Here is a 21815-nt window from a genome sequence, read left to right as displayed (position 1 = left end):
CCTTTTCTCAATTTCTAAAAAAATTTCATAATTTCTCAAATGACAAAATTTTAAACCCAATTTGATTCGGCAACCCAGCTTTTCTAGAGTAGTATTTGAAGTTGTTGGAAAAATATGAATAATTATAAAGAAAAATAGGTGAAAAACAAAGAAATATTGAAATTTCTTCAAGTTTTGGATATTATCCAACTCAAACGTACAACTAGAAAGAAAAAAAACAAAGAAGAGTACAAGGTACGGAAAATCAAGACATAGCGAATTTGAAGACAAAGAAAAGTACTAGTCACAAAAACAACGGACACATTGTTCATGAGTGCATTAATTGGAAGTTATGTGAAATGAAGAAGGAAACAAGATGAAGAAGATTTCCCGAAATTTTTATTATTAAAGCCTTTATTTTAAATTATTATTGTCTATCTTACGTCTTGTAAAATGACTATTAATGATTAATTCGAAGTTTATATCAAAAAAGCGCACTCATTAATGAATTTAAAATTTAAAATTGTATTGTTGATAATTTTAACTAATAAAGTAAAAAATAAATGGTTTCATACTCACTTCGTTATCAGATTCCACCATAAACTAAAGTTTATTCATGGTCAATATTGGTCGTCGCGTTGACTAAGGTCAAGATAATCATCAATTTGCAAATCCTCCGAGCATTGTTATGTTCTTCAGTTCGTTGAAGCAGTCATCAGTTTATCCGATAAAGACAACTGGAAATCATATTAATGTCAGCCTAAACTAGTTCTGCAAGGAAAATATACTCTAGTTATGCAAGGAAAATATACTCTGGCTCGAATTCCTGAGATTTTTGATTTTTTTATTAACCTCTCAAACAACGATCTAATAATCCTAACCATTCATCACTCACACCATTCTACCATGTTTGTCATTATTTTAAGCGTAAATGGAACCACCAATATAGCAAGCAACACCGCTCCACTCACCCAATGCATGTAACCTCCCAATATAGCCACAAAATCTGCACCATCAAAATCTTTTTTCCCCACACCTGATTTATGTTCACCAAAACCAACAAGCAAAGATTTCTCGAAATCTAAAATAATATCCAAAACTCATTCTTCTAATCCTTTCCATCAATCTTCTATACCTCCTCCGCAGAAAAACAAAGCAACTTCGAACTCCTCAGCTTCCTCATCATCCTCTTTTTCTGCTCAATCAACAATAAAACAAAAAGAAAAAATCAGTACATCTTTTCGAACTCATCAAGAATCCTTCCAGAAACATGACCAACCTAGGAACAACAACACAGAAAAATGAAGCATAAACCATATTCAACTACCAAAAGTAACGCAAAAACCACCATCATCATAAAGCAAAGATTACCACCAGATCCAACAAAAAGAAACTACTTTATTTCAACTTACTGAAAGGATGAAAGAACTCACGCATGCACATGCTAGTCACTGCTTGGCGGTCAAAGTTTGGCAGGACATTTCACTTTCTCTGGTTTGAAACAAGCCCTCAAGAAGCACTGGCATCCGATTGCAGTTAAACATTTCCAGACTTGGCCCAATACCGATAACAGTATACATCAAGCCATCCTAAAGCATCAAAGAGATAAAGATACCATCTTGTCTCATAAACCATGGATCATTTCAAATCAAGTGTTCATGATCGAAGACTGGGGAATGTACCAATCAAACCCCGATGCATGCTTTACCACAGTGGTATTTGTGGATTCAACTTTTCAACCTTCGTGCGTATCTGGAAGACCGAGACTCGGTTGAAGAACTGTTGAGCGACATCGGTAGAGTGTTTGATGTGGACTTGCATTACAAACCAATCTGAGCAAAGGTCGAGCTCCAACTTTCTGAAGCTTCCATGCCAAGTATTTTATTATATATTATTGGTAATAGTTGGGTACAATTTGCATACTAGTATCTTTCTACTCTTTGTCATAGATGTGGATTTACAGGACATATAGCAAATGAATGTCCAAACTTCATAAGCACAGAACATGCTTTATAGGACACCCAAAGACCCATATTTCCATATCACAGGCTGAGTTTCAAAATGAAAGCACAACACCCCAAACCAAAACATCTGTCATTTACATCATCTTCCTCAAATCACCCATCCAGAACTTCTTCTTCCAACCAACAATTAGCATCAGCTAATAATCAAAACTTGAAAGCACCAACATTGTCTCAACAAAACTATCAAGTGGAGTCTGATTCACCACTGATCTACCAACCCACAACAGCGATTCCTAAACCGGGCCCAAACCGGATCTCAAAGTTCATGACTCGACAAGGGTTAAGTTGGACCCCACTTCCACAATCACAGCCGCCAGCAAAAAGAACATCAACTCCCCCTCCTCACATCAGTCAAAAACTTCCAGTTCATGAGACTTGTGCAAATTATTCTACTGCAAGGCGAAAGAATGATACACCTGACATGACTAAGACAAATGGGTCTGAAAATCTGCAGAATAAAAGTGACGGATCTGGGTCGGGTTGGAACCATCAACAAGGTGATAGGTGTCTAATATTGCATAATTTCGTGTATTTTAGTTGGCATTTACTTCATCTTTTGTGCCTTACATTCCCATTTTATACCAAATTCTGTATTTTTATTGTTTTCGAATAAATTCTCTCGTACTGAGTTATTTTTGTAATTTTAGGTAGTTAAATAAAGATTGAATGATCGGAGAAGCAAAGAGAAGTAGAAATTGATGACTGATGACAAACGAATTAGAGGAAACAAGGTGTCTTGCTACAAGGCAGAAAATAAGTGTTAGAAGAGTGTACCAAACATGCCATCATAACTGATAATTAGTGGGACGCTTACTCGCAAAAAGGAGGTGTGTTTTAGACTCATGTATACTGTCATGTACCCGGTGTCATACGGGAGTGCCCTTATCCTTTTACTTATTAGTAGTTAGTGTTAGTTGTAATTGGTAGCCTTTAGTTATGAGTGGGTGTGATTATCACTTGTAAAGAGTGAGTTAGATGTAAACATATGGTGGCATTGTAGCCGTTAGATACTAGGTTAGATTTCTCCTGCTTATAAGCAAAATGAGTCTGTATTGAAGAGGCATCTGAAAATTAATGAAATTGAATCGTTTATTCGATTAAGGTTGTGTTCTTCGGAACCAATAGGCTTGATTCGTGAGAATTAAGAGAGGTTTATCCTCAATTTATCTATCAACTTTGTCATTGTACTTTGGTACATGACAATTGGTATCAGATTCGTTCGATCCATGACGGAGCTTGATGTTGCGGTGAAGATGGAGAAGAAAATCAGGGACGAATTAAACAATCTTAGGTGGTTGTATGAAGTTCATTCTTGAGAAGATAATTCACCAACCCGGGAGTATAATCTTCTGCAGATGTTGAAGCTTATCAGCAGCTCAGAGAAGAAGTTGGAGTCAGTCCTCGGTATTATGAAAGCTAAGGAGATTGAGGAAGAAATTCTGATTGAAGAAGTAGAAATTGATTCATTCAACCAAGTCTCTTCAATTCCATCATCAGAAGAAGACAATGATTCTCTCGACTGCAAATTGATTCCTTCATTTTTCTTCGAAGAAAAGAAGGATTCAATAATTATAGACCCACTAGCAGAAAAACCGTTATCTAATTTGGGTGAGTCGAGTGATACTAGAGGTTATCAAATCGAAGCTGCTACTGGTAAAATGGTGGAGTATGGCGAGCACTTAAACCATACCAAACTGGTCTGTAAGCGATGTTTATATCTTCCTTCTGATTATTATCGAATTCAATTTGATCGTGGAAAAGATTTGAAAGTCATTAAAAGGTTTTGTTATTTGGCTGGTATTTATGAATTTGGTTTCAATACAACTACTTCATGTTCCTTTGCCCTATATGTTTGTTCAATTTTAATGTCCAATGATAAGGACAATTGTGTTCACGAGCTGGTTAAGAAACTTAGGTATCAATCATCTTGGACGTTTAGTCAATCAATTATGGGTATGTTGTGTAAAGGTGGTGTTACTAGTATTGCATGGAAGGTGTTTGATAAAATATTTGTGAGTAAATCTGCGAATTTGAGTAGTGTTGCAGTCGATTTCCTGTTGCAGCTCAAAATGGGTAGAGTTTTTGATCGTGGGAAAGGAATTACACTTCTGCAAGGGTAATCTAAATTTGATATGTGCTTGAAATTTTTTGAAATTGATACTCTGTGTCTCAAGAGCAAAACTATTATCAGTCGCCAGTATCCTAGTAAGAAATCCTTCTACTCTTGTTTCAACTTTCCTGGTAGAGTATTTGATCGCGGTAAAGGGTTAGTTACTGACAGGTATCCTTGTGGTGTTAGAAGCAGTTATCAATTTTGTTTTTATTTACTTAATTCTTGGTTGGTTGTTTTTAATGGGTCAATTGCTCTAATAGTTGTTTATAATGGAAAATCTGTTTCTGAGCTGAGATTATCTATTACGTTGGTGTTGTTTAAAATGGGTGACTATGGTGATAGTGGTAAGATATTTGTGAAAATTCCACCAAGAGATAATATTACATTGTTTGATCAGTGGCATGGTGCATTAAGAGAAGAATCTCTTTAGGTACAACTGCAGTATGAGTTGCTCGACACTGCCGTTTTTCATCTTAAATCACTTAGAGTTATGTGGAGACAGTCAGCAAGTTTTGAAGTTGTCCATGAGCTTATCTCATTTGCTTATTTAACTATAATTCTTCAAGGGGTTTTTAAACTGCAGTGGTGGGATTTCTTTCATCGCCTGTCGTTATGTTATGTGCATCTTGGTTTTTGGTTTGGCCGATTTGTTAGAACCTATTATGCATCATCCAGAGAAATATCTTTACAAATGACTAAAGTTTTAAGTTCGGAATCTGTTAATGTCTTTGTAAGAATAGTGAGGACTTGGGTCTTGCTCACGGTGATTCAAATTCTAGATGTTCTAATGTTGGTGGATCACTTCAGATGGAAATTCAAATCGCTTTCAACCAGTTTAAGGCGTATAAGAGATGGTAGTGGGCTAAACTGGGTTGTCATTGTGTTTCTTGGATCACCTAGCTCTACAGTTTGTGGGTGTGGTGATGTTTTTGCGTGGTGTTTCACTGAGCCACCTAGAGAACCCAACCCTAGACTCTGTCGTAGTAATGGATGGTTTTCTGGCTGGAAAATATTTCTTGTAAGGGTAGCGAAAATCCAGGAGATGCATGTTCTAATTACTGGAGGGGAGATTATACTGCACAACCTGTTTCGAGAAATGCTCAAGCAAGTGGTGGCTACTTCTACCCTAAGTTCGCATCTTAAAGCTGGGTTAACTGAAGCCTTATCTGCTTTAGGATCAATCATCTTCGCTTCAGTTATTGCGTATAGTTTACTTTGTGCTGGTAGTGTTAGGCATTTATTCTTATGTGCGGAAAGTAAGGGTGTTGGAATACTCTACAGGCTACAACCATATATGCGTTTTCTTTTCGTTTGTTGGCAACACTATAAGCAACTGAAGACCATAGTTATTGATGATATGGAGACAACATTCCAGGTAATATTGGTCACTACTTACAAACTGTTAAATGATGAATGTTTTACCATTATCATCCACTCTGCTCGTTGGGTATTCGATCGAGGCAAGGAGTTAGATAGTGTTAAGGGGTTCTCTTATCTTGCTGGTGATAATGACGTCTATTTTGATACAAATAGCTTTTGTGTGAATGTTCCTCTTGGGTCGATTTTTCTATATTATTACATTTGGATAATGGGATCTCAATTCAGGCTCAGGGTGGTTCACAATCCATCTGAGCTAATGTTGTTGGTATCCTTGATGTGGCCATTAAATTGGTTTCCTACAGGTTTATGTAGTGTGAGAATTTTCTTTAGACTTCATGGAAGGGTGGTGGGAATGCATGCCGCAACTGCTAGATCCAACTCTCCAACTGCTAACGTTGTTGTTCTCCTTCAAAATGAATTTCACTTGGTTCTTTTCAAGTTTATGGAGTGAGGAGAATGTTATACTTCTTGGGGTGATGGATGTTATGACTGTAACTGTGAGGAGAATAGAGGCAGCAAAAGAGCTCAAGCAACCTGATAAGGAAGATCCTACAGTTTCTACTATGTTAGTTAGAAAAAGAGGAGTTGAGATTGAAAACATACTCTCACAAGCTTATGTAATTCCTTGCAAAGAAGAAGACATAGAACTGAATGCTCAAGCCATGGTTAGAACTGTTGATACACGCATTGTGAAGAACCATACAATATCAGCAATCAGTCAAGACTTTATAGTCAGGACTAATCATATAAGTGGTGCTTACTAATCTGGGAGTTGTGCAGTTAAGAAAAGTCCAAATATTGCTGAGACACTCTATGCAGTTATCTTAAGGAACCTTACACAACAGGTGGAGTTCCACCAGAGGGATCAATAATCGTGAAGGGTGACAATAAACAAAATCTTGAGCAACAGTTCCACGGTCTGCAGTTCCCTGGCAAGATATTTGAAGAAAATCAATGCAGTTCTAATGTCATCCTTGAGGACAAGGATGTTTTGGAGGGGAAGGTAATGCCATGTACCCGGTGTCATACGGGAGTGCCCTTATCCTTTTACTTATTAGTAGTTAGTGTTAGTTGTAATTGGTAGCCTTTAGTTATGAGTGGGTGTGATTATCACTTGTAAAGAGTGAGTTAGATGTAAACATCTGGTGGTGTTGTAGCCGTTAGATACTAGGTTAGATTTCTCCTGCTTATAAGCAAATGAGTCTGTGATGAAGAGGCATCTGAAAATTAATGAAATTGAATCGTTTATCCGATTAAGGTTGTGTTCTTCGGAACCAATAGGCTTGATTCGTGAGAATTAAGAGAGGTTTATCCTCAATTTATCTATCAAACTTGTCATTGTACTTTGGTACATGACATATACCTAAGCTAGGTGCAACTTCTTAACGTCTAAACATTCCATCACTCTTCCCATTTCATTTCCAAAATCGGAGAAAACTTGTCTTCTTTATTTTGTTTCTCTCAAATCAACACCGACAACAATACCTCTCTTCTCTCTATTATGTCTATCAAACCACCATCACGACTGACCATTTCCTATTACCCATTTCACACCCAAGTTATTCCTCCATATCTATATCACCATCTCTGTTTATTAGTCTTTTCCCATTTTCAAAATCTAAATCATCAGAAGCATTAACCTAGTAACAGGTAAGTGGCTTGATTGAGCGTAAAAGAAAAGATGTGGTGCGTTTTCTCGACCAACACCATACTGGCAGTAACTTCAAGCAACTGAAGACATGGTACTCTAAATTAGTATGGTGAGTTGTATTTGGTGGTCTAGTACCACTTTGTACTTTATTGTTTGATGGGATTGAAAATTGGGAAAAGCGTTATATAAATTGGGAGAGAATTGTAGGCAGAAACCATGTTCAGAGTAGCCGGTGCACCAAGCTCTAGTATTAATATCTATGTTTAGTTTCATCTTTTCTATGTTTTAGTTTCATTATTGTGGTGGAGATGAAACCATCTTAATAAATAGAATTAATTGGTTTGATTACTTGTTCTCCATGAATTTATATTGAAAAGCATGATTTAATCCTGAATTTATAGCAATATACTTTCACCTTGTATGTCATGCATCCTTGGTAGTTTGATCAATTCTTTATTATGTATTCAAGCTCTATGTAAACTGATTTAGTTCAATTTGTGACTACATATGCCTTAAAATATAGCTAATTCTATGAATTGACATTTTTTTTGCTAAGATTAAGTCATCATATTTCTGAGTGATTTATCACATCTTGAATGTAGTTTAAGGATTGAACCTCTATAGCTCCTTAATTAAAAGAGAACTAGTATATTGAAGGAGTTCTAAGAATTTAGGTGGCGGATTCGAAACCAATATATCTTTATCTTTGCTTTTGTATTGTATTTAAGTAGAACCATTCATACTCTTGTTGCATCGACGACCCTTTGTCTTTAAATTAGTATTCGTTAAACTTTAAAAATTTAGTTTCACTAATCCAACACCCCATAGGATCAGCCCGTATTTGATGTTATCTATGTTCTAGACACCATGCGCTTGCGGTATTGTTGATGGTGGTTTTTAGTTTAGGGCGAAAATTGTAAAAGTCTATCTACCTGAATCGGAAGTAATAGATCTTGATATGTCTATATTCCGCAAGGAATTTGAAGAATATATCAAAAACTGATGAGTGCCCATGACGCTCTTCATATTGTATTGAAACTCAAGCTCCTAGATGAATTGTTCACTAGTATAGAGCCTAATGAGTATTTAAGCTCCTAGTTGCATTATTCACTAATGAAATGGAGTCATTTAAAAGTGATGAGTGATTAAGCCTCTTCTCTCATATATGTATTGAGAAATTCAATATATTTATGTATATAAAATTTACTCAGAATGGTGCATGTAGCAACAATCCCAAATATTCAATAAATTTTATCTTGCACCAGCATTATTCACTAATGCATGGTCTGCCTAGTGTTTTCCTATGCCATACTCCCTAGCCAAACTCCCAATATTGGCATGACATGACGATTAATGTTCACTCGCAACGGAGTAGCATGAATCTCCCTAAGTGTCAATATTGAGACCTGCATGAAAAAACCCACATAGGCTACACCACCCTCTGACAAAGAGATCAGCGCGTTCGCACACCTTTTAATTAAAAGTTGGCGCGATCGAACGCGTTTAAATTCCTTAAGGAAAATCTGGACTATTCACATCAGTCTCAAAAAATAATCGCGATCACACAATTTGGCCGCGCGATTTAACAAGCTTAGACTACTCCTAGTAGAACTAAGCAATCACCGGCGGGCCCATTAGTCCTCTAGTTGATCGAATCCCACATTGCTCATTCACAAACGCTTCAAACGCCAACCCAAACATGGGCGTTTGCGCTGCATAAAAACGAAGCTCAAACGAGCTAGACTGTTCAAAACGGTCTTAGAAGCATCACGAACATCCAACTTTGCCAGCCTGGTTGGACGGCTTGGATCCTCATATGAACAGTTAAGGAAGCGCAAGCATGATCATCAGCAGACCCACTAGTGCCCCAGTCGATCGACTTTCATGCGGCAAACCTATAGAGTGCTCAATCGCTTACCCAAACATGGGCGTTCACGTTGCGTAAAATAGCTCAAACGAATTGAGACCAGCAAAGACGATCTCAAAACGCATCACGTCCTTCCAACTTAGTCGGCCTAGTTGGACAACTTAAATCGCATCTTGAGCGATCAAAGAAGTTCTGGCTTGTCCACCGGTGACCCAGCTACACCCATGGTTGATCGACTTGCTCACGGCAAGCCGAGAACGTATAGAATCGTTCACCCAAAGTAGGGTGAACGCGCCGCTTTAGAAACCCTAAATTACGTTTGCGGCAACATACTACTTCCACAAATCGATCACAACCATCCAACTTTGCCAGCCGAATTGAGTGGCTTAGATTTAATTTTAGGTGACCCAGGAGATGTCAGCGTGCTCGCTGGCAACCCACCTTTGTACATGGTCGATCGACCTACTCAAACCCAGACGCAACACCTCGAATCGCTCGCTCAAAAGGGAGTTGGTCGATCGGTCTCCAAACCCTAAAAATCGCGTCAACGACATTGAACAACTGCCACAAATCAATCACGACCATCCAACTTCGCCGGCTTAGTAGGACGATGTAGATTTATTCTCAGAAAATTAACAAAGTGGCGTTGTGAACACCGTCCATCACTCATCCACAGGGAGTGATCGACTAGATGGTAGTTTTCCCATAAGACACTCGAACGATCACCCAAAGTGGTCGACCCCGCTATCCCTTTAAGACGCTGATCCGCGACTTATTCAATCAGGCTCTAAAACAATGATGCTTCATACACATCGATTAAATTGAGCTGCTTAAATGCGATGCTTCACATGCATCAAATACATACGATATTTTATATCGGCCTCATAAACAACTTAGTTGTTTCACCTAATAGCATCATGTTTTATTCTCCGCGGCAAAGTCCCACGACTTGACACACTCATTTGAGACATCAAACATAACACAAACTGGAGGATACTTACTGGGGTATTGGTCTGGCGGTTTACAACATGCGGCATGCAACGCGTCCATCACGAGAACGTGTCAGGAAAAGATGAACGGTTAACAACAATGAGAGAAGTGGGTGGAGGGGTGACCACGTGATGATCACCATCTCCTACACAACCCCACTACTCCATCACTTAACCTTCTCCACTTCCTACGAGATCAAGGTTGCGCTCAAATGACTTGTATAAATAGGTTTTCAATCTATTTCGAGAAGACAAGTGTTGTTAACACAGTATCCAGAAAACACCAAGAACTGATAGCTTACATCATGCAAGCCAGTTCCACATTCTGATACAAGTCATAAAAGCCACACCTTCATAATTCAATATTTTTGATCTCAACACCTTCTTCACTTTCCTCCCTAAGATCAACCCTTTTCCTTCACTTTGTGACCCAATTGAGTCTGGAACGGCCATTTCTTGGTTTAGGCTAGAGTCTTACAGATTGATCTCTCGAATCTAAAAGTACTCCCGTGCAGTGCATTATTTTGGGTTTGAATTCGTTTCTCATCAACACACCCCAAATTTACCAAAAACCGTTGAATCAGTTTTTACCCTCAAACAATTAGCGACCACAGTGTGAGATTGATCTCTCGGTTGCAAAAAATCATTTTCCCTATCCCGTTTTCAATTTCCTAAATTTCTCAATATGGTTGATCTTATGAATGGTTCAGAAACCCTCAATCCCAATTTTACTTCTCCCAGCACTGACAATACTTCACATGTTATTCATGAATCCGTTCTTTCATTCAAAACCCTTGTCGAGGCTGTGGAGTCTCAATATTTAACAACTATTCATGATTTGATGAAAATCCTGAATGATATTGTCAGTAATCAAGCTACTATTTTCAAGACGCAGGACGGAGTATTTACGCTCTTGAAAGTCCTCTCGGATCAGCTATCAAATGAACCAACACGCATTCATTCTGAAGGAAACGCCGCCAACAATTCACTTTGGATCAACGCTGACGTTAATAGTCCTTCTTCCAAGATTCATATTCTTATTCCTGGTGAGGAAGATGAATCCTATGACCGTGTTGAATGGAAAAGTAGCCACCAACCTAACTTGTTTGCTCATGAAGATCGAGAGATGCTTCCTCAAACTCAGAAAGAAGACTCGTGGGATTTAGCACGTTCTCATCAGAGTCCTCGCAATGAAAATATGATTTCATTATGTGCGTCCTTCCTGGAAAGTATCAATTCCCAAATTACATCAGAAGCTGCTAAGAGATCCGCTGCTGCTTTACTCAGTCGATCCGAATCTTCCCAGAATGAAGAAACTCGTAAAGATGTTCAGGAAAGCAGGTGTCCTTCCAATAAAATACCCAACCTCCAATTAATCACTAGTGAGGGTGGAAAGAGAAAGCATCCGGGGAATAACTATCAACAATCTAAGCGTCCGACTCCCATTTCACATAGGTCAAATGAGACTCCACCATTCCCAGATTTTCCCTTTCCAATGGAAGAGGTGATTTAACTCTTGGAGGTCTGGATACAATATGACTTCATCAAACTACCTGGTATCAAACGTCCTCCAACTAAACAAGAAATGGAAGATCCCAAGTACTGCCGCTTCCATAGATTTGTCAACCATCCTACAAGTGACTGCAAGTACATCTTCCAGGAGAAGATCGATTCAGGGGAACTTCAAATAGGCACTGAAGGATTATACAAATACCATCCTCCTATTAGAAGCTGTTACATGCTTTTTGGGGACTCCGTCTACAAAACTGCACAGTCAACCATGGAACATGTGTGTGAAATTCTCTCTTTCTCCAAGGCACAACGTCAAGATATCTTTGCCGCTCTAAATTGTGTTGTATCGGGAAAGCGACTACCTTCGATCGATGAAGCTTCCCCCAGGCCTAACTCTCTTATGGAAGACATGATTAGCATAAGCGGCTGGGGACTCTTAACCACTGCTTATCTTAGAAATGTCAAGTTGGGAAAAGCGTTGATTAACGCAGGGACTACGAAGGGAAGTCCAGAAGCGCCATATCGTATATCCAGAGGCTCAATCGCACGAGTAAGTCTTCTCGAACAACCTCTTTTACAGTCTGTTAATCCTCAGCTCATCAAGAAATGGGGACTTGATCCGATCGTCAACCCAACTGCGACTAGGAAGTTGGTCCCTGTCAATATTTTATCAAATGTTTAGAAGAAGTCTCGATCGAGCATAAGAGGTCCAGAGGTCAAGTAGCAGGAGCCTTACCTAGTTTATGAAATTAAACAAGGTGACTATTGCAAACTCCTTGGTACTGACAACTGGGAGAAGTAGCAATACACACTAGATAGCTCATGTCAGTTCCTGAAACATTATATTGCCATTTCCCTAGTATTTCCCTTATTTTCATATAATACTTACAATTCATCCAAAATGTTTGAACCAATTTGCATTCATAGTTAAGATTTTAGTGAAACACCATTTCTTTCACAAAAAAAAAAAAAAAACCCTCTATTCTTCAAGAGCAGCCGCCTACCTGTTCAAAACCAAATCAAACCACAAAGGAACGTCTCGTCTTTCCAAAACACCTAAAGGGAAAAGTCATGGGAAGGAAATAAAGACATTCAAGGGAAATCATTCAGCAACATTTCATCTTCTTTAGAGAAAACACTTTTTATACCCCGAAGAGTAACCTGCTTCAACTTCAACTCCTGAGACAGTTTCTCAATTTCCGATTTATAATTAATGAGATTCATGGAAGGAATCTTATCCATTTCAGTTCGCAAATTTCGGATTTTGGAAATCCCTTCATATAACCAGGAAACATTAAATTCGAAGTCTACACACATGTCTTGAGGATACTTCCGACATTCGATCACTCATTCAGAAGCAGCACGACTGATCATACTACACATTTGGTTATGGAAATGTGTTCATACTTCTTCAATATTCGGGCGTACAATTCAGCATACTTCGCTGACATGTTGAATCCCCCCAATTAACACGTGATTTACATGAGGAGCATCAAATTGAGGGTCGAGGACGCAGTCACGTCCTCAAAATCGTCGGTCGCCTCCATTACCTCTCAGTTATTCCTGCAATGTCATCCCGGATACATGTAAATCCAACAAGGGCGTTCATCTTCTCAAAGCATTTAAACTACGAAAGAAGTTGAGTAAGATTATTTCAAAGCTATCCAGATAATTCAGCCAGTCAAACAGAGCAAGACATGTACATGCACGTACATCAGAAGAATTGGAGATCACTGTAGCTGCTCGAGCGCCACCTGCAATCCTCTCTGACAGAACCTATTTCCCCTGGGGAATGCCTCCACCTTGCCTAGAGGATACCACTCATACGCCCACCGAACAACTTAAAGTCAAGGCCTCTTGCAATCGAGCACAACGGAGTTCGGAAAAATTTGAAATTTACTGGAGAGGCTGGAGACAGAAATTACACATTCCAGAGAAGATCGATGGTACAACTTCTACACCCTCCGGTCCATGAAGAAGAATTGTCACGTGATTAAGATGAGTCCTAACAATCGTATAGGACACTTCGAAGAATTCATCATCCATATTGGGCGTGTCTTTGGAATCATTAATTCCCCTTAGCTTAGTAGCGGAAATATCCCCAGATTGCTTTGCTGCTGTTGATACTCGCTCTACCGCTACTAACAAAGAAAGTCAATCACATCGAATTAAACGCGGATATTACACTCACATTAAGAATACGAAGACGAGATGGACTTATCTTGCTGTTGTTTGGTGTACATGAAGATGGGTGGGTCTTGATGTTCGTGCAAAACAGGAAAGAGCATAAGCTCCCTTTACACCCGACGGAATTTTAAAGCCGGAAAGGGTTTCTTCCTCTCGCTCATACGAACGGGATTCAGAGAATCTAGTTGAGCTCCAAAGACTTGACCGGACATGCCGCTTTCTTTTTCCTACCATTGATGATCAAGAGCGGTAATTTGTTGGTAGGCCCTTAATGAAAGCTGCTTCACCAGTACGACTGCAAAGGAAGTTCAAACCGAGCGATATACCTCTGCTAACATCTATCTACTTCATCTTATTGGTTTTGTTTTCCGTCTGTCACCATCTAGTGCTTACCCCGCAACAATGTCATTGTTACATGAGAATCAGGGGACTTAATGTTGATGGTGGTTTTTAGTTTAGGGAAAAAATTGTAAAAGGCTATCTATCTGAACCGGCAGTAATAGATCTCGATATGTCTATATTCCGCAAGGAATTTGAAGAATATATCAAAATCTGATGAGTGTCTATGCCGCTCTTCATATTGTATTGAAATTCCAGCTCCTAGATGAATTCTTCACTAGTATAGAGCCTAATGAGTATTTAAGCTCCTAGTTGCATTATTCACTAATGAAGTGGATCCATTAAAAAGTGATGAGTGCCTAAGCCTCTTCGCTCATATATGTATTGAGCAATTCAATATATTTATGTATATAAAATTTGCTCAAAATGGTGCATGTAGCAAAAATTCCAAATATTCAATAAATTTTATCTTGCACCAGCATTATTCACTAATGCATGGTCTGCCTAGTGTTTTCCTATGCTATACTCCCCACCCAAACTCCCAATATTGGCATGACATGACGATTAATGTTCACTCGCAACGGAGTAGCATGAATCTCCTGAAGTGTCAGTATTGAGACCTGCATGAAAAAACCCAACATAGGCTACACCACCCTCTGACAAAGAGATCATCACGTCCACACACCTTTTAATTAAAAGTTGGCGCGATCGAACGCATTTAAATTCCTTAAGGAAAATCTGGACTGTTTACATCAGTCTCAAAAAATAATCGCGGCCACACAATTTGGCCGCGCGATTTAACAAGCTTAGACTACTCCTAGTAGAACTAAGCAATCACCGTAGCAACCACCGGCGGGCCCACTAGTCGTCTAGTTGATCTAATCCCACGTTGCTCATTCACAAGCGATTCAAACGCCAACCCAAACATGGGCGTTTGCGCTGCGTAAAAACGAAGCTCAAACAAGATAGACTGTTCAAAACGGTCTTAGAAGCATCACGAACATCCAACTTTGCCAGCTTGGTTGGACGGCTTGGATCCTCCTACGAACAGTTAAGGAAGCGCAAGCATGATCATCAGCGGGCACACTAGTGCCCTAGTCGATCGAATTTCTCACGGCAAGAAGAGAACGTATAGAATCGTTCACCCAAAGTAGGGTGAACGCGCTGCTTTAGAAACCCTAAATTACGTTTGCGGCAACACACTACTGCCGCAAATCGATCACAACCATCCAACTTTGCCAGTCGAATTGGGCGGATTAGATTTAATTTTAGGTGACCCAGGAGATGTCAGCGTGCTCGCTGGAAACCCACCTTTGTACATGGCCGACCGACCTACTCAAACCCAGACGCAATACCTCGAATCGCTCGCTCAAAAGGGAGTTGGTCGATCGGTCTCCAAACCCTAAAAATCGCGTCAACGGCATTGAACAACTGCCACAAATCAATCACGACCATCCAACTTCGCCAGCTTAGTAGGACGATGTAGATTTATTCTCAGAAAATTAACAAAGTGACGTTGTGAACACCGGCCATCACTCCTCCACAGGGAGTGATCGACTAGATGGTAGTTTTCCCATAAGACACTCGAACGATCACCCAAAGTGGTCGACCCCGCTATCCTTTTAAGACGCTTATCCGCGACTTATTCAATCAGGCTCTAAAACAATGATGCTTCATACACATCGATTAAATTGAGATTCTTAAATGCGATGCTTCACATGCATCAAATACATACGATATTTTATGTCGGCCTCATAAACAACTTAGTTGTTTCACCTAATAGCATCATGTGCTATTCTCTGCGGCAAGTCCCACGACTTGACCCACTCATTCGAGACATCAAACATGACACAAACTGGAGGATACTTACTGGGGTATTGGTCTGGCGGTTTACAGCGTGCGGCGTGCAACGCGCCCATCACGAGAACGTGTCAGGAAAAGATGAACGGTTAACAACAATGAGAGAAGTGGGTGGAGGGGTGACCACGTGATGATCACCATCTCCTACACAACCCCACTACTCCATCACTTAACCTTCTCAACTTCCTACGAGATTAAGGTTGCACTCAAATGACTTGTATAAATAGGTTTTCAATCTATTTCGAGAAGACAAGTGTTGTTAACACAGTATCCAGAAAACACCCAGAACTGATAGCTTACATTATGCAAGCCAGTTCCACATTCTGATACAAGTCATAAAAGCCACACTTTCATAATTCAATATTTTTGATCTCAACACCTTCTTCGCTTCCCTCCCTAAGATCAACCATTTTCCTTCACTTTGTGACCGAATTGAGTCTGGAACGGACATTTCTTGGTTTTGGCCAGAGTCTTACAGATTGATTTCTCGAATCTGAAAGTACTCCCGTGCAGTGCATTGTTTAGGGTTTGAATTCGTTTCTCATCAACACACCCCAAATTTACCAAAAACCGTAGAATCAGTTTTTACCCTCAAACAGGTATATAATTGTAGGTTTCTAAGCTTACCGAGGTTTTGACGCTGCTGCCAGGGAGTTGGCAAACGATGTAGTTAGATTTTTAGGTTCTGTTTTTACTAGTAGTTAGGACTTGTTCATAGTGCATACTTTTGTTAATTTCTTTATCTATATTTTGTTTTGTTTGATTCATATTATTTTCATTTGCATATATAGTATAAATTTTGTTTGTCCTGTAATTTCTTTTTCTTTATTATCATTTCATTTGCATCTAGTTTTTATTGTAGCATTTAGTAACTTAGTTTGTTTTTTATAATCCATGTTATATAGCTTTTTGATTTTGGTATAAGATGCATCTATCTTGTTTTTCTCATTTCATAGAGTCCAGTTTAGAAATTTGTAGGTTCCTCATTGTTTTAACATTTTAACGTTTTTGTTTGTTACTGTTAGTAGCTTGTAGCTTTAATATTAGTTGGACTGAATCTTAGCTTTCGCTAGTATTTGTGTATCGTTCAGTAGCTTGTTTAATAATCATTTGTATATATATATGTTTTATTTTCTTTTTGCTTTGGCTTATTTAGTGAATCTGTCACTGATGTTTTAGGATTTGTTTATTTGAATGGTGCTAACACCTAAAATGTTTAGTGCTATCAGGCATCAGAAAGACGTCTACAACTGCAACAAATAAAGAAGAAAGGATGATGAAATTATTACGCCTGTTCTAGGTTGTTGGCGGAGGTGCTCGAGATTATACAATTACATTTACCAAAGAGAAAGAAGAAAAAGGAAGGCAAATCAATTTGGTTGTTCATACTCTTTTTCGTTCTCGCAAGTAAGTATCCTTGTATACCATGAGTGTGCGCGCATATGTGTTTTGGGGAACTATAATGAATGCTTGGTTAGTGTGACACTAGGCCCCGGTTGTATTTATGTATGATCAAAATGATTGTCTAGTTAGTATTTATAAAGACTCCCTGCTTGAACCCCATTTCATGTTGTTGACACACTTGTCCAATTTGAGACAATGAGTGATGCTATGAATCTGCCTTGTACTCTCCAGTGTTACACGTATCCTGCGAGAATAAACATGTCCTCATGTATTGTCTTGCCCCAGACTGGTGGCCCGTTTGAAGTGAGTGCGAATATGATACAAATGCTTCCAATATATCGAGGAGTTGAATTTGAAAACCCTTATCATCACGTAAGAGAGTTTGAGCAAATTTGTCGGACTATGCAATTTGAAAATATGTCTGAGGACTCTTAAAGTCGTGTTTGTTTAAATTTTTTTTTAAAAGAAAGGCTAAATCATGGTTTCGCAGTCTGAGACCACGGTCAATCACCAATTGGGAACAACTCACAAATCAACTTTTCACAAAAAAAAAATCCACATCACGGGACCATCATTATTCGTCAAAATATCAATCGTTTTTTCCACTTAGATGAAGGAACTCTTTTTCATTATTTTGAATGGTTTAATGATTTGTTGATTGAATGCGCGCACCATATCTTTGAAAAGTGGAAACTGGTCGCTATCCTTTATGAGGCACTAGACTTTAATCCTCGAGCCATGGTTGAGTCTATGTGTAATGTTGAGTTCATTGATAAAACTGTGGATGATGCATGGTCATTTTTGGCTGAACTTGCAGAGAAAACCCATCAATGAGGATCCTTTAGAGAAACTAGGGTAGTGTCACATGGTATCCCATGCGTTTCCAATTGGTATTAGAGCAGGCAAACAATGTTAGACCCAATAAGTCTGTGTTTGAAGCGATCTGTATTATGGACAAGAGTGCAATCTAGATTAACGTATTGCCAGCCTTCGATGTCACAAATTACTTATGGTGAAAAACTGTTATGCGTTCCTTCTTACAAGCTCATGACTTTCAGACATGGGTTCTTGTTGTAAGGGGATACAATGCTTCAATGGTTGGAGAAGAAGTTGTTGTTGTTCCTAAAGCGATAGAGGCATATGACGATGATGAAATCAAATATGCTAAACACAACTCCGATGGATTGAACGCCACTATCCACACTATAAGCCAAGATCTTCAACATCATGTGTCTATGTGCAAGATCAAAAAATGCTTGGGATATCTTTAAAACTGTATTTGAAGGGAATACCGCCGAAAAGGAAGCACGACTTCAAAACTTGACTTTTGACTGGGAAAAACTTCGTATGGCTGATGAAGATTCGTTTGAAAAATTTAATCACAAATTATCAGAAATAGTGAACGCGTGTTATTCAGTAGGAATGACTATTCCTAAACGGGATATTGTGATAAATTTTTTGAGATCTTTTCCACTCGTTACGAATCTAGAAATATGCCACCACAGAAGGAAATGATCTTTCAACACTTTCCATAAGCATTCTTATTGGAAAGTTAAAGATCATTGATTTCGAACAAAGAAGACGATCCAACCATCTAAGTTCAAGCAATTCTGCACTCACTTTTGTTGAGTATCAGACATCGAACATCACTGAATAACCCTCGAAGATTAAATAATGAAGATCAAACAGAGATATTTGGAGAACTTCATCAAAAAATAGGTATGTGAAGACTGAACGGTTATATTTATTCACAAGTATTACCATTCTATCTATGTGAGACTACGTCGTATGATCTCTAGTAGATATTGGAAAGAAGAAGTTTCGAGTCAAGCTTGTCTTATTAAACATCTCGAAATATGATTCAAGTAATGGATGTTCATGGGTGCTTATCAATCTTATTTCAAAATAATTTATTGTTCGAGAACTATGTTTGTGGATCATTTGAAAATTTCCCACGCAATGTGATTATTTTGAACATGAGAAAGAGAGTTTTCAGAATTACTGAAATTTGGACTTAAAGTAGGTAGTATACCTAGTTCGCGTACCATGGATATATGAGTTTCTGGAATATAGATAGGTACACATACCCAGTACGCGTACCATGGTGTCTACAAGCTAAACCAAAGTACAAGATCATGGTATCTTAATTAATAAAATATACCAAGTAAATGAAAATTAACGCTCAAAGTAATAATAAATGTCAAAGAAATGAAAAATCGAAGTCAATCAACCCCAAAAAACTAAGTTTCCCCTAATAATTTTCCAAGCCCAAAACAAATCCCTAATTTTGTAAATGAGAACCCTAATTTAACTTTAGCCATGAATCTATCTTGTGTTGAGCTTAAAATCAAGAAACAATTCAAAGAAATCAAAGAAGATGTTGTCTACTGCGATAACTTTATAGCCTACTGAAGAACGAAGAAAGGTGGAAATAGAGGCGGCGACTGGTAAATAGTTGCCAATAGAAAGGATGAGGAGAAGAACAAATTGGTAAATAGTTTTTAGAGTTAGGCTTATGTTAGATTTTAATATTTCAAATATGCGAATAAGATTAAATGTGGTTAGTCTAAGGTAGATTTAGCGGTTAATATTGGTCACATCAAAACTAATCGGTTCTACCAATGGTTTTCAAATCAGTTTTATGCTAAACTAAAACCGAAGCCATTAACATCGGTTTTCAGATTTTAAAACCAAAACTAAACCATTAGTAAATGGCTCAATTAATTCTTCTCCTAGTCGTCTTAGTTTGGTTCGGTTTCAGCGATTTTCCATTGTCGTATACAACCATAAGTACAGAGCAGCGATCAAACCCAATTCGAAGTAGATAAAACAAATTTAATACTCCCTCTGTCCTAAAATTTCTGTCCTCTATTCTATTTTCGTTTGTCCTAAAATACTGGCCAACTTCTGTTTATAGTCATATTTTTAAGTCAAACTCTCAAATATATCCTTCAAAATTTTATAATTATAAAATTATTTTAAATATCACCAATCTAGATATTAAATGATATCTTCCTCAATATGAAACAAATCTACTAAATCAAATCATAAAGATATTTATTATTATCTTCTATTTAAATATTTATATATATATATATTATAATTACAAATATATTTTTCTTACATACTCCATATACTCCTTTTAATTTTAGCAATAACATAGCATTTAATAAGGGTAGATTTGTACACTCCTCCAGTCTCCCTAATATCTTGATTTAGTCAAAGCGGACTAATAATTTAGGACGGAGGGAGTATGTAAATTGTAGTAACCATTGAGCAGTGACAAATGCCCTATCAAGTCTTGACTGGGCTCTGCCAGTGCCATATTTATTGTTACCGGATTACCATGGAAACCCAAATTACTAAGACATGCATTATCAACTAACTAAATAATATTTAGAGATAAAGAATAATTAATTAACATTATTACTATTTCCATCTTGTAAGTTAAGAGTAATATTCACAGGGACGGATCTGGGAACCTTATACATGGGGGGCAAGCTAAAGAAAAGCAGTTCAAGGGGGTTAGTAATGAGTTTTTTCCCAATAAATAGTATGAGACTTATAGGACTCTTAAATGATTATAAAAAATTCCCGCCAACCTTAACTTACCTTAGGCTTCGTCCCTGAATGTTCAAGTCGCCTTGTATAACCAATGAAAGGTCAAGATTATCAATACCAAGATCTTAATGTAAGTCCTTTGAGCTAGTTTATATTGGGGATATGGGGGTGTCATACATACAGGTAAGCAACCACTTTGATTTTAGCAGGGTTGCTAATGACTAGGAAATGGTACCAATGAAAAAATTGAAAACAAAAGGATCATAACTCGCTAATAGGAAAGGAGAGGTAAAAATAAAGCAACGCTAACAACTACGACACTCCGCTGTTCATCGATAGACAGTACTCTTTCTTTGTCAGCTCGTGCCACAGGCGAGAAAAAATTCATCCTTTCTTCCTTGGCATGTTATGAGTTCCTCAAAAAGTTCGAGACAAGGGAAACGAGTTTCCCTAGGGCTTCCTCGCTTTGAGACATTAGGGATCTTTGGGCGACCCCGGTAACAAAAAGGGATTCCGTACGAATTCGAAATCCAACACTACAGTAAATACTACCTTCATGATTATGCCATGTCCCCGAGGATTGATAAATGAAAGGTACATTAGCGGTTGATACGTTGTGACTGGATAAGTTATTAGCATTATGACAGAACGAAAGACCAAGGAAAGCAAAAAGAATACGTAAAGATGCATGTGATGCTCCAAATACGGGTGTTTGTTTCTTGTTGTAAGTGAATGTAATGAAAAGACCTGGGGAAAAAAATAATGTGAGAATTTTTTATAGACATTATGTGCTCATTTCCTTCTGCTTTGTTAATCATCTCGCAGGAGGCCCGAAGGCCAATTTCTTCATTCATTTATCGAGAGAATTTGTTAATTAATGTTTTACCATTTACAACAATTTCTATCGTATATCCATCTTTCTAGAGAAAGATTAAGCCACCAACTAGTA

This window comes from Papaver somniferum, chromosome 3, assembly GCF_003573695.1.
Source record: "Papaver somniferum cultivar HN1 chromosome 3, ASM357369v1, whole genome shotgun sequence".
Classification (NCBI taxonomy): Eukaryota; Viridiplantae; Streptophyta; class Magnoliopsida; order Ranunculales; family Papaveraceae; genus Papaver; species Papaver somniferum.
Note: the sequence above shows the minus strand (reverse complement) of the source record.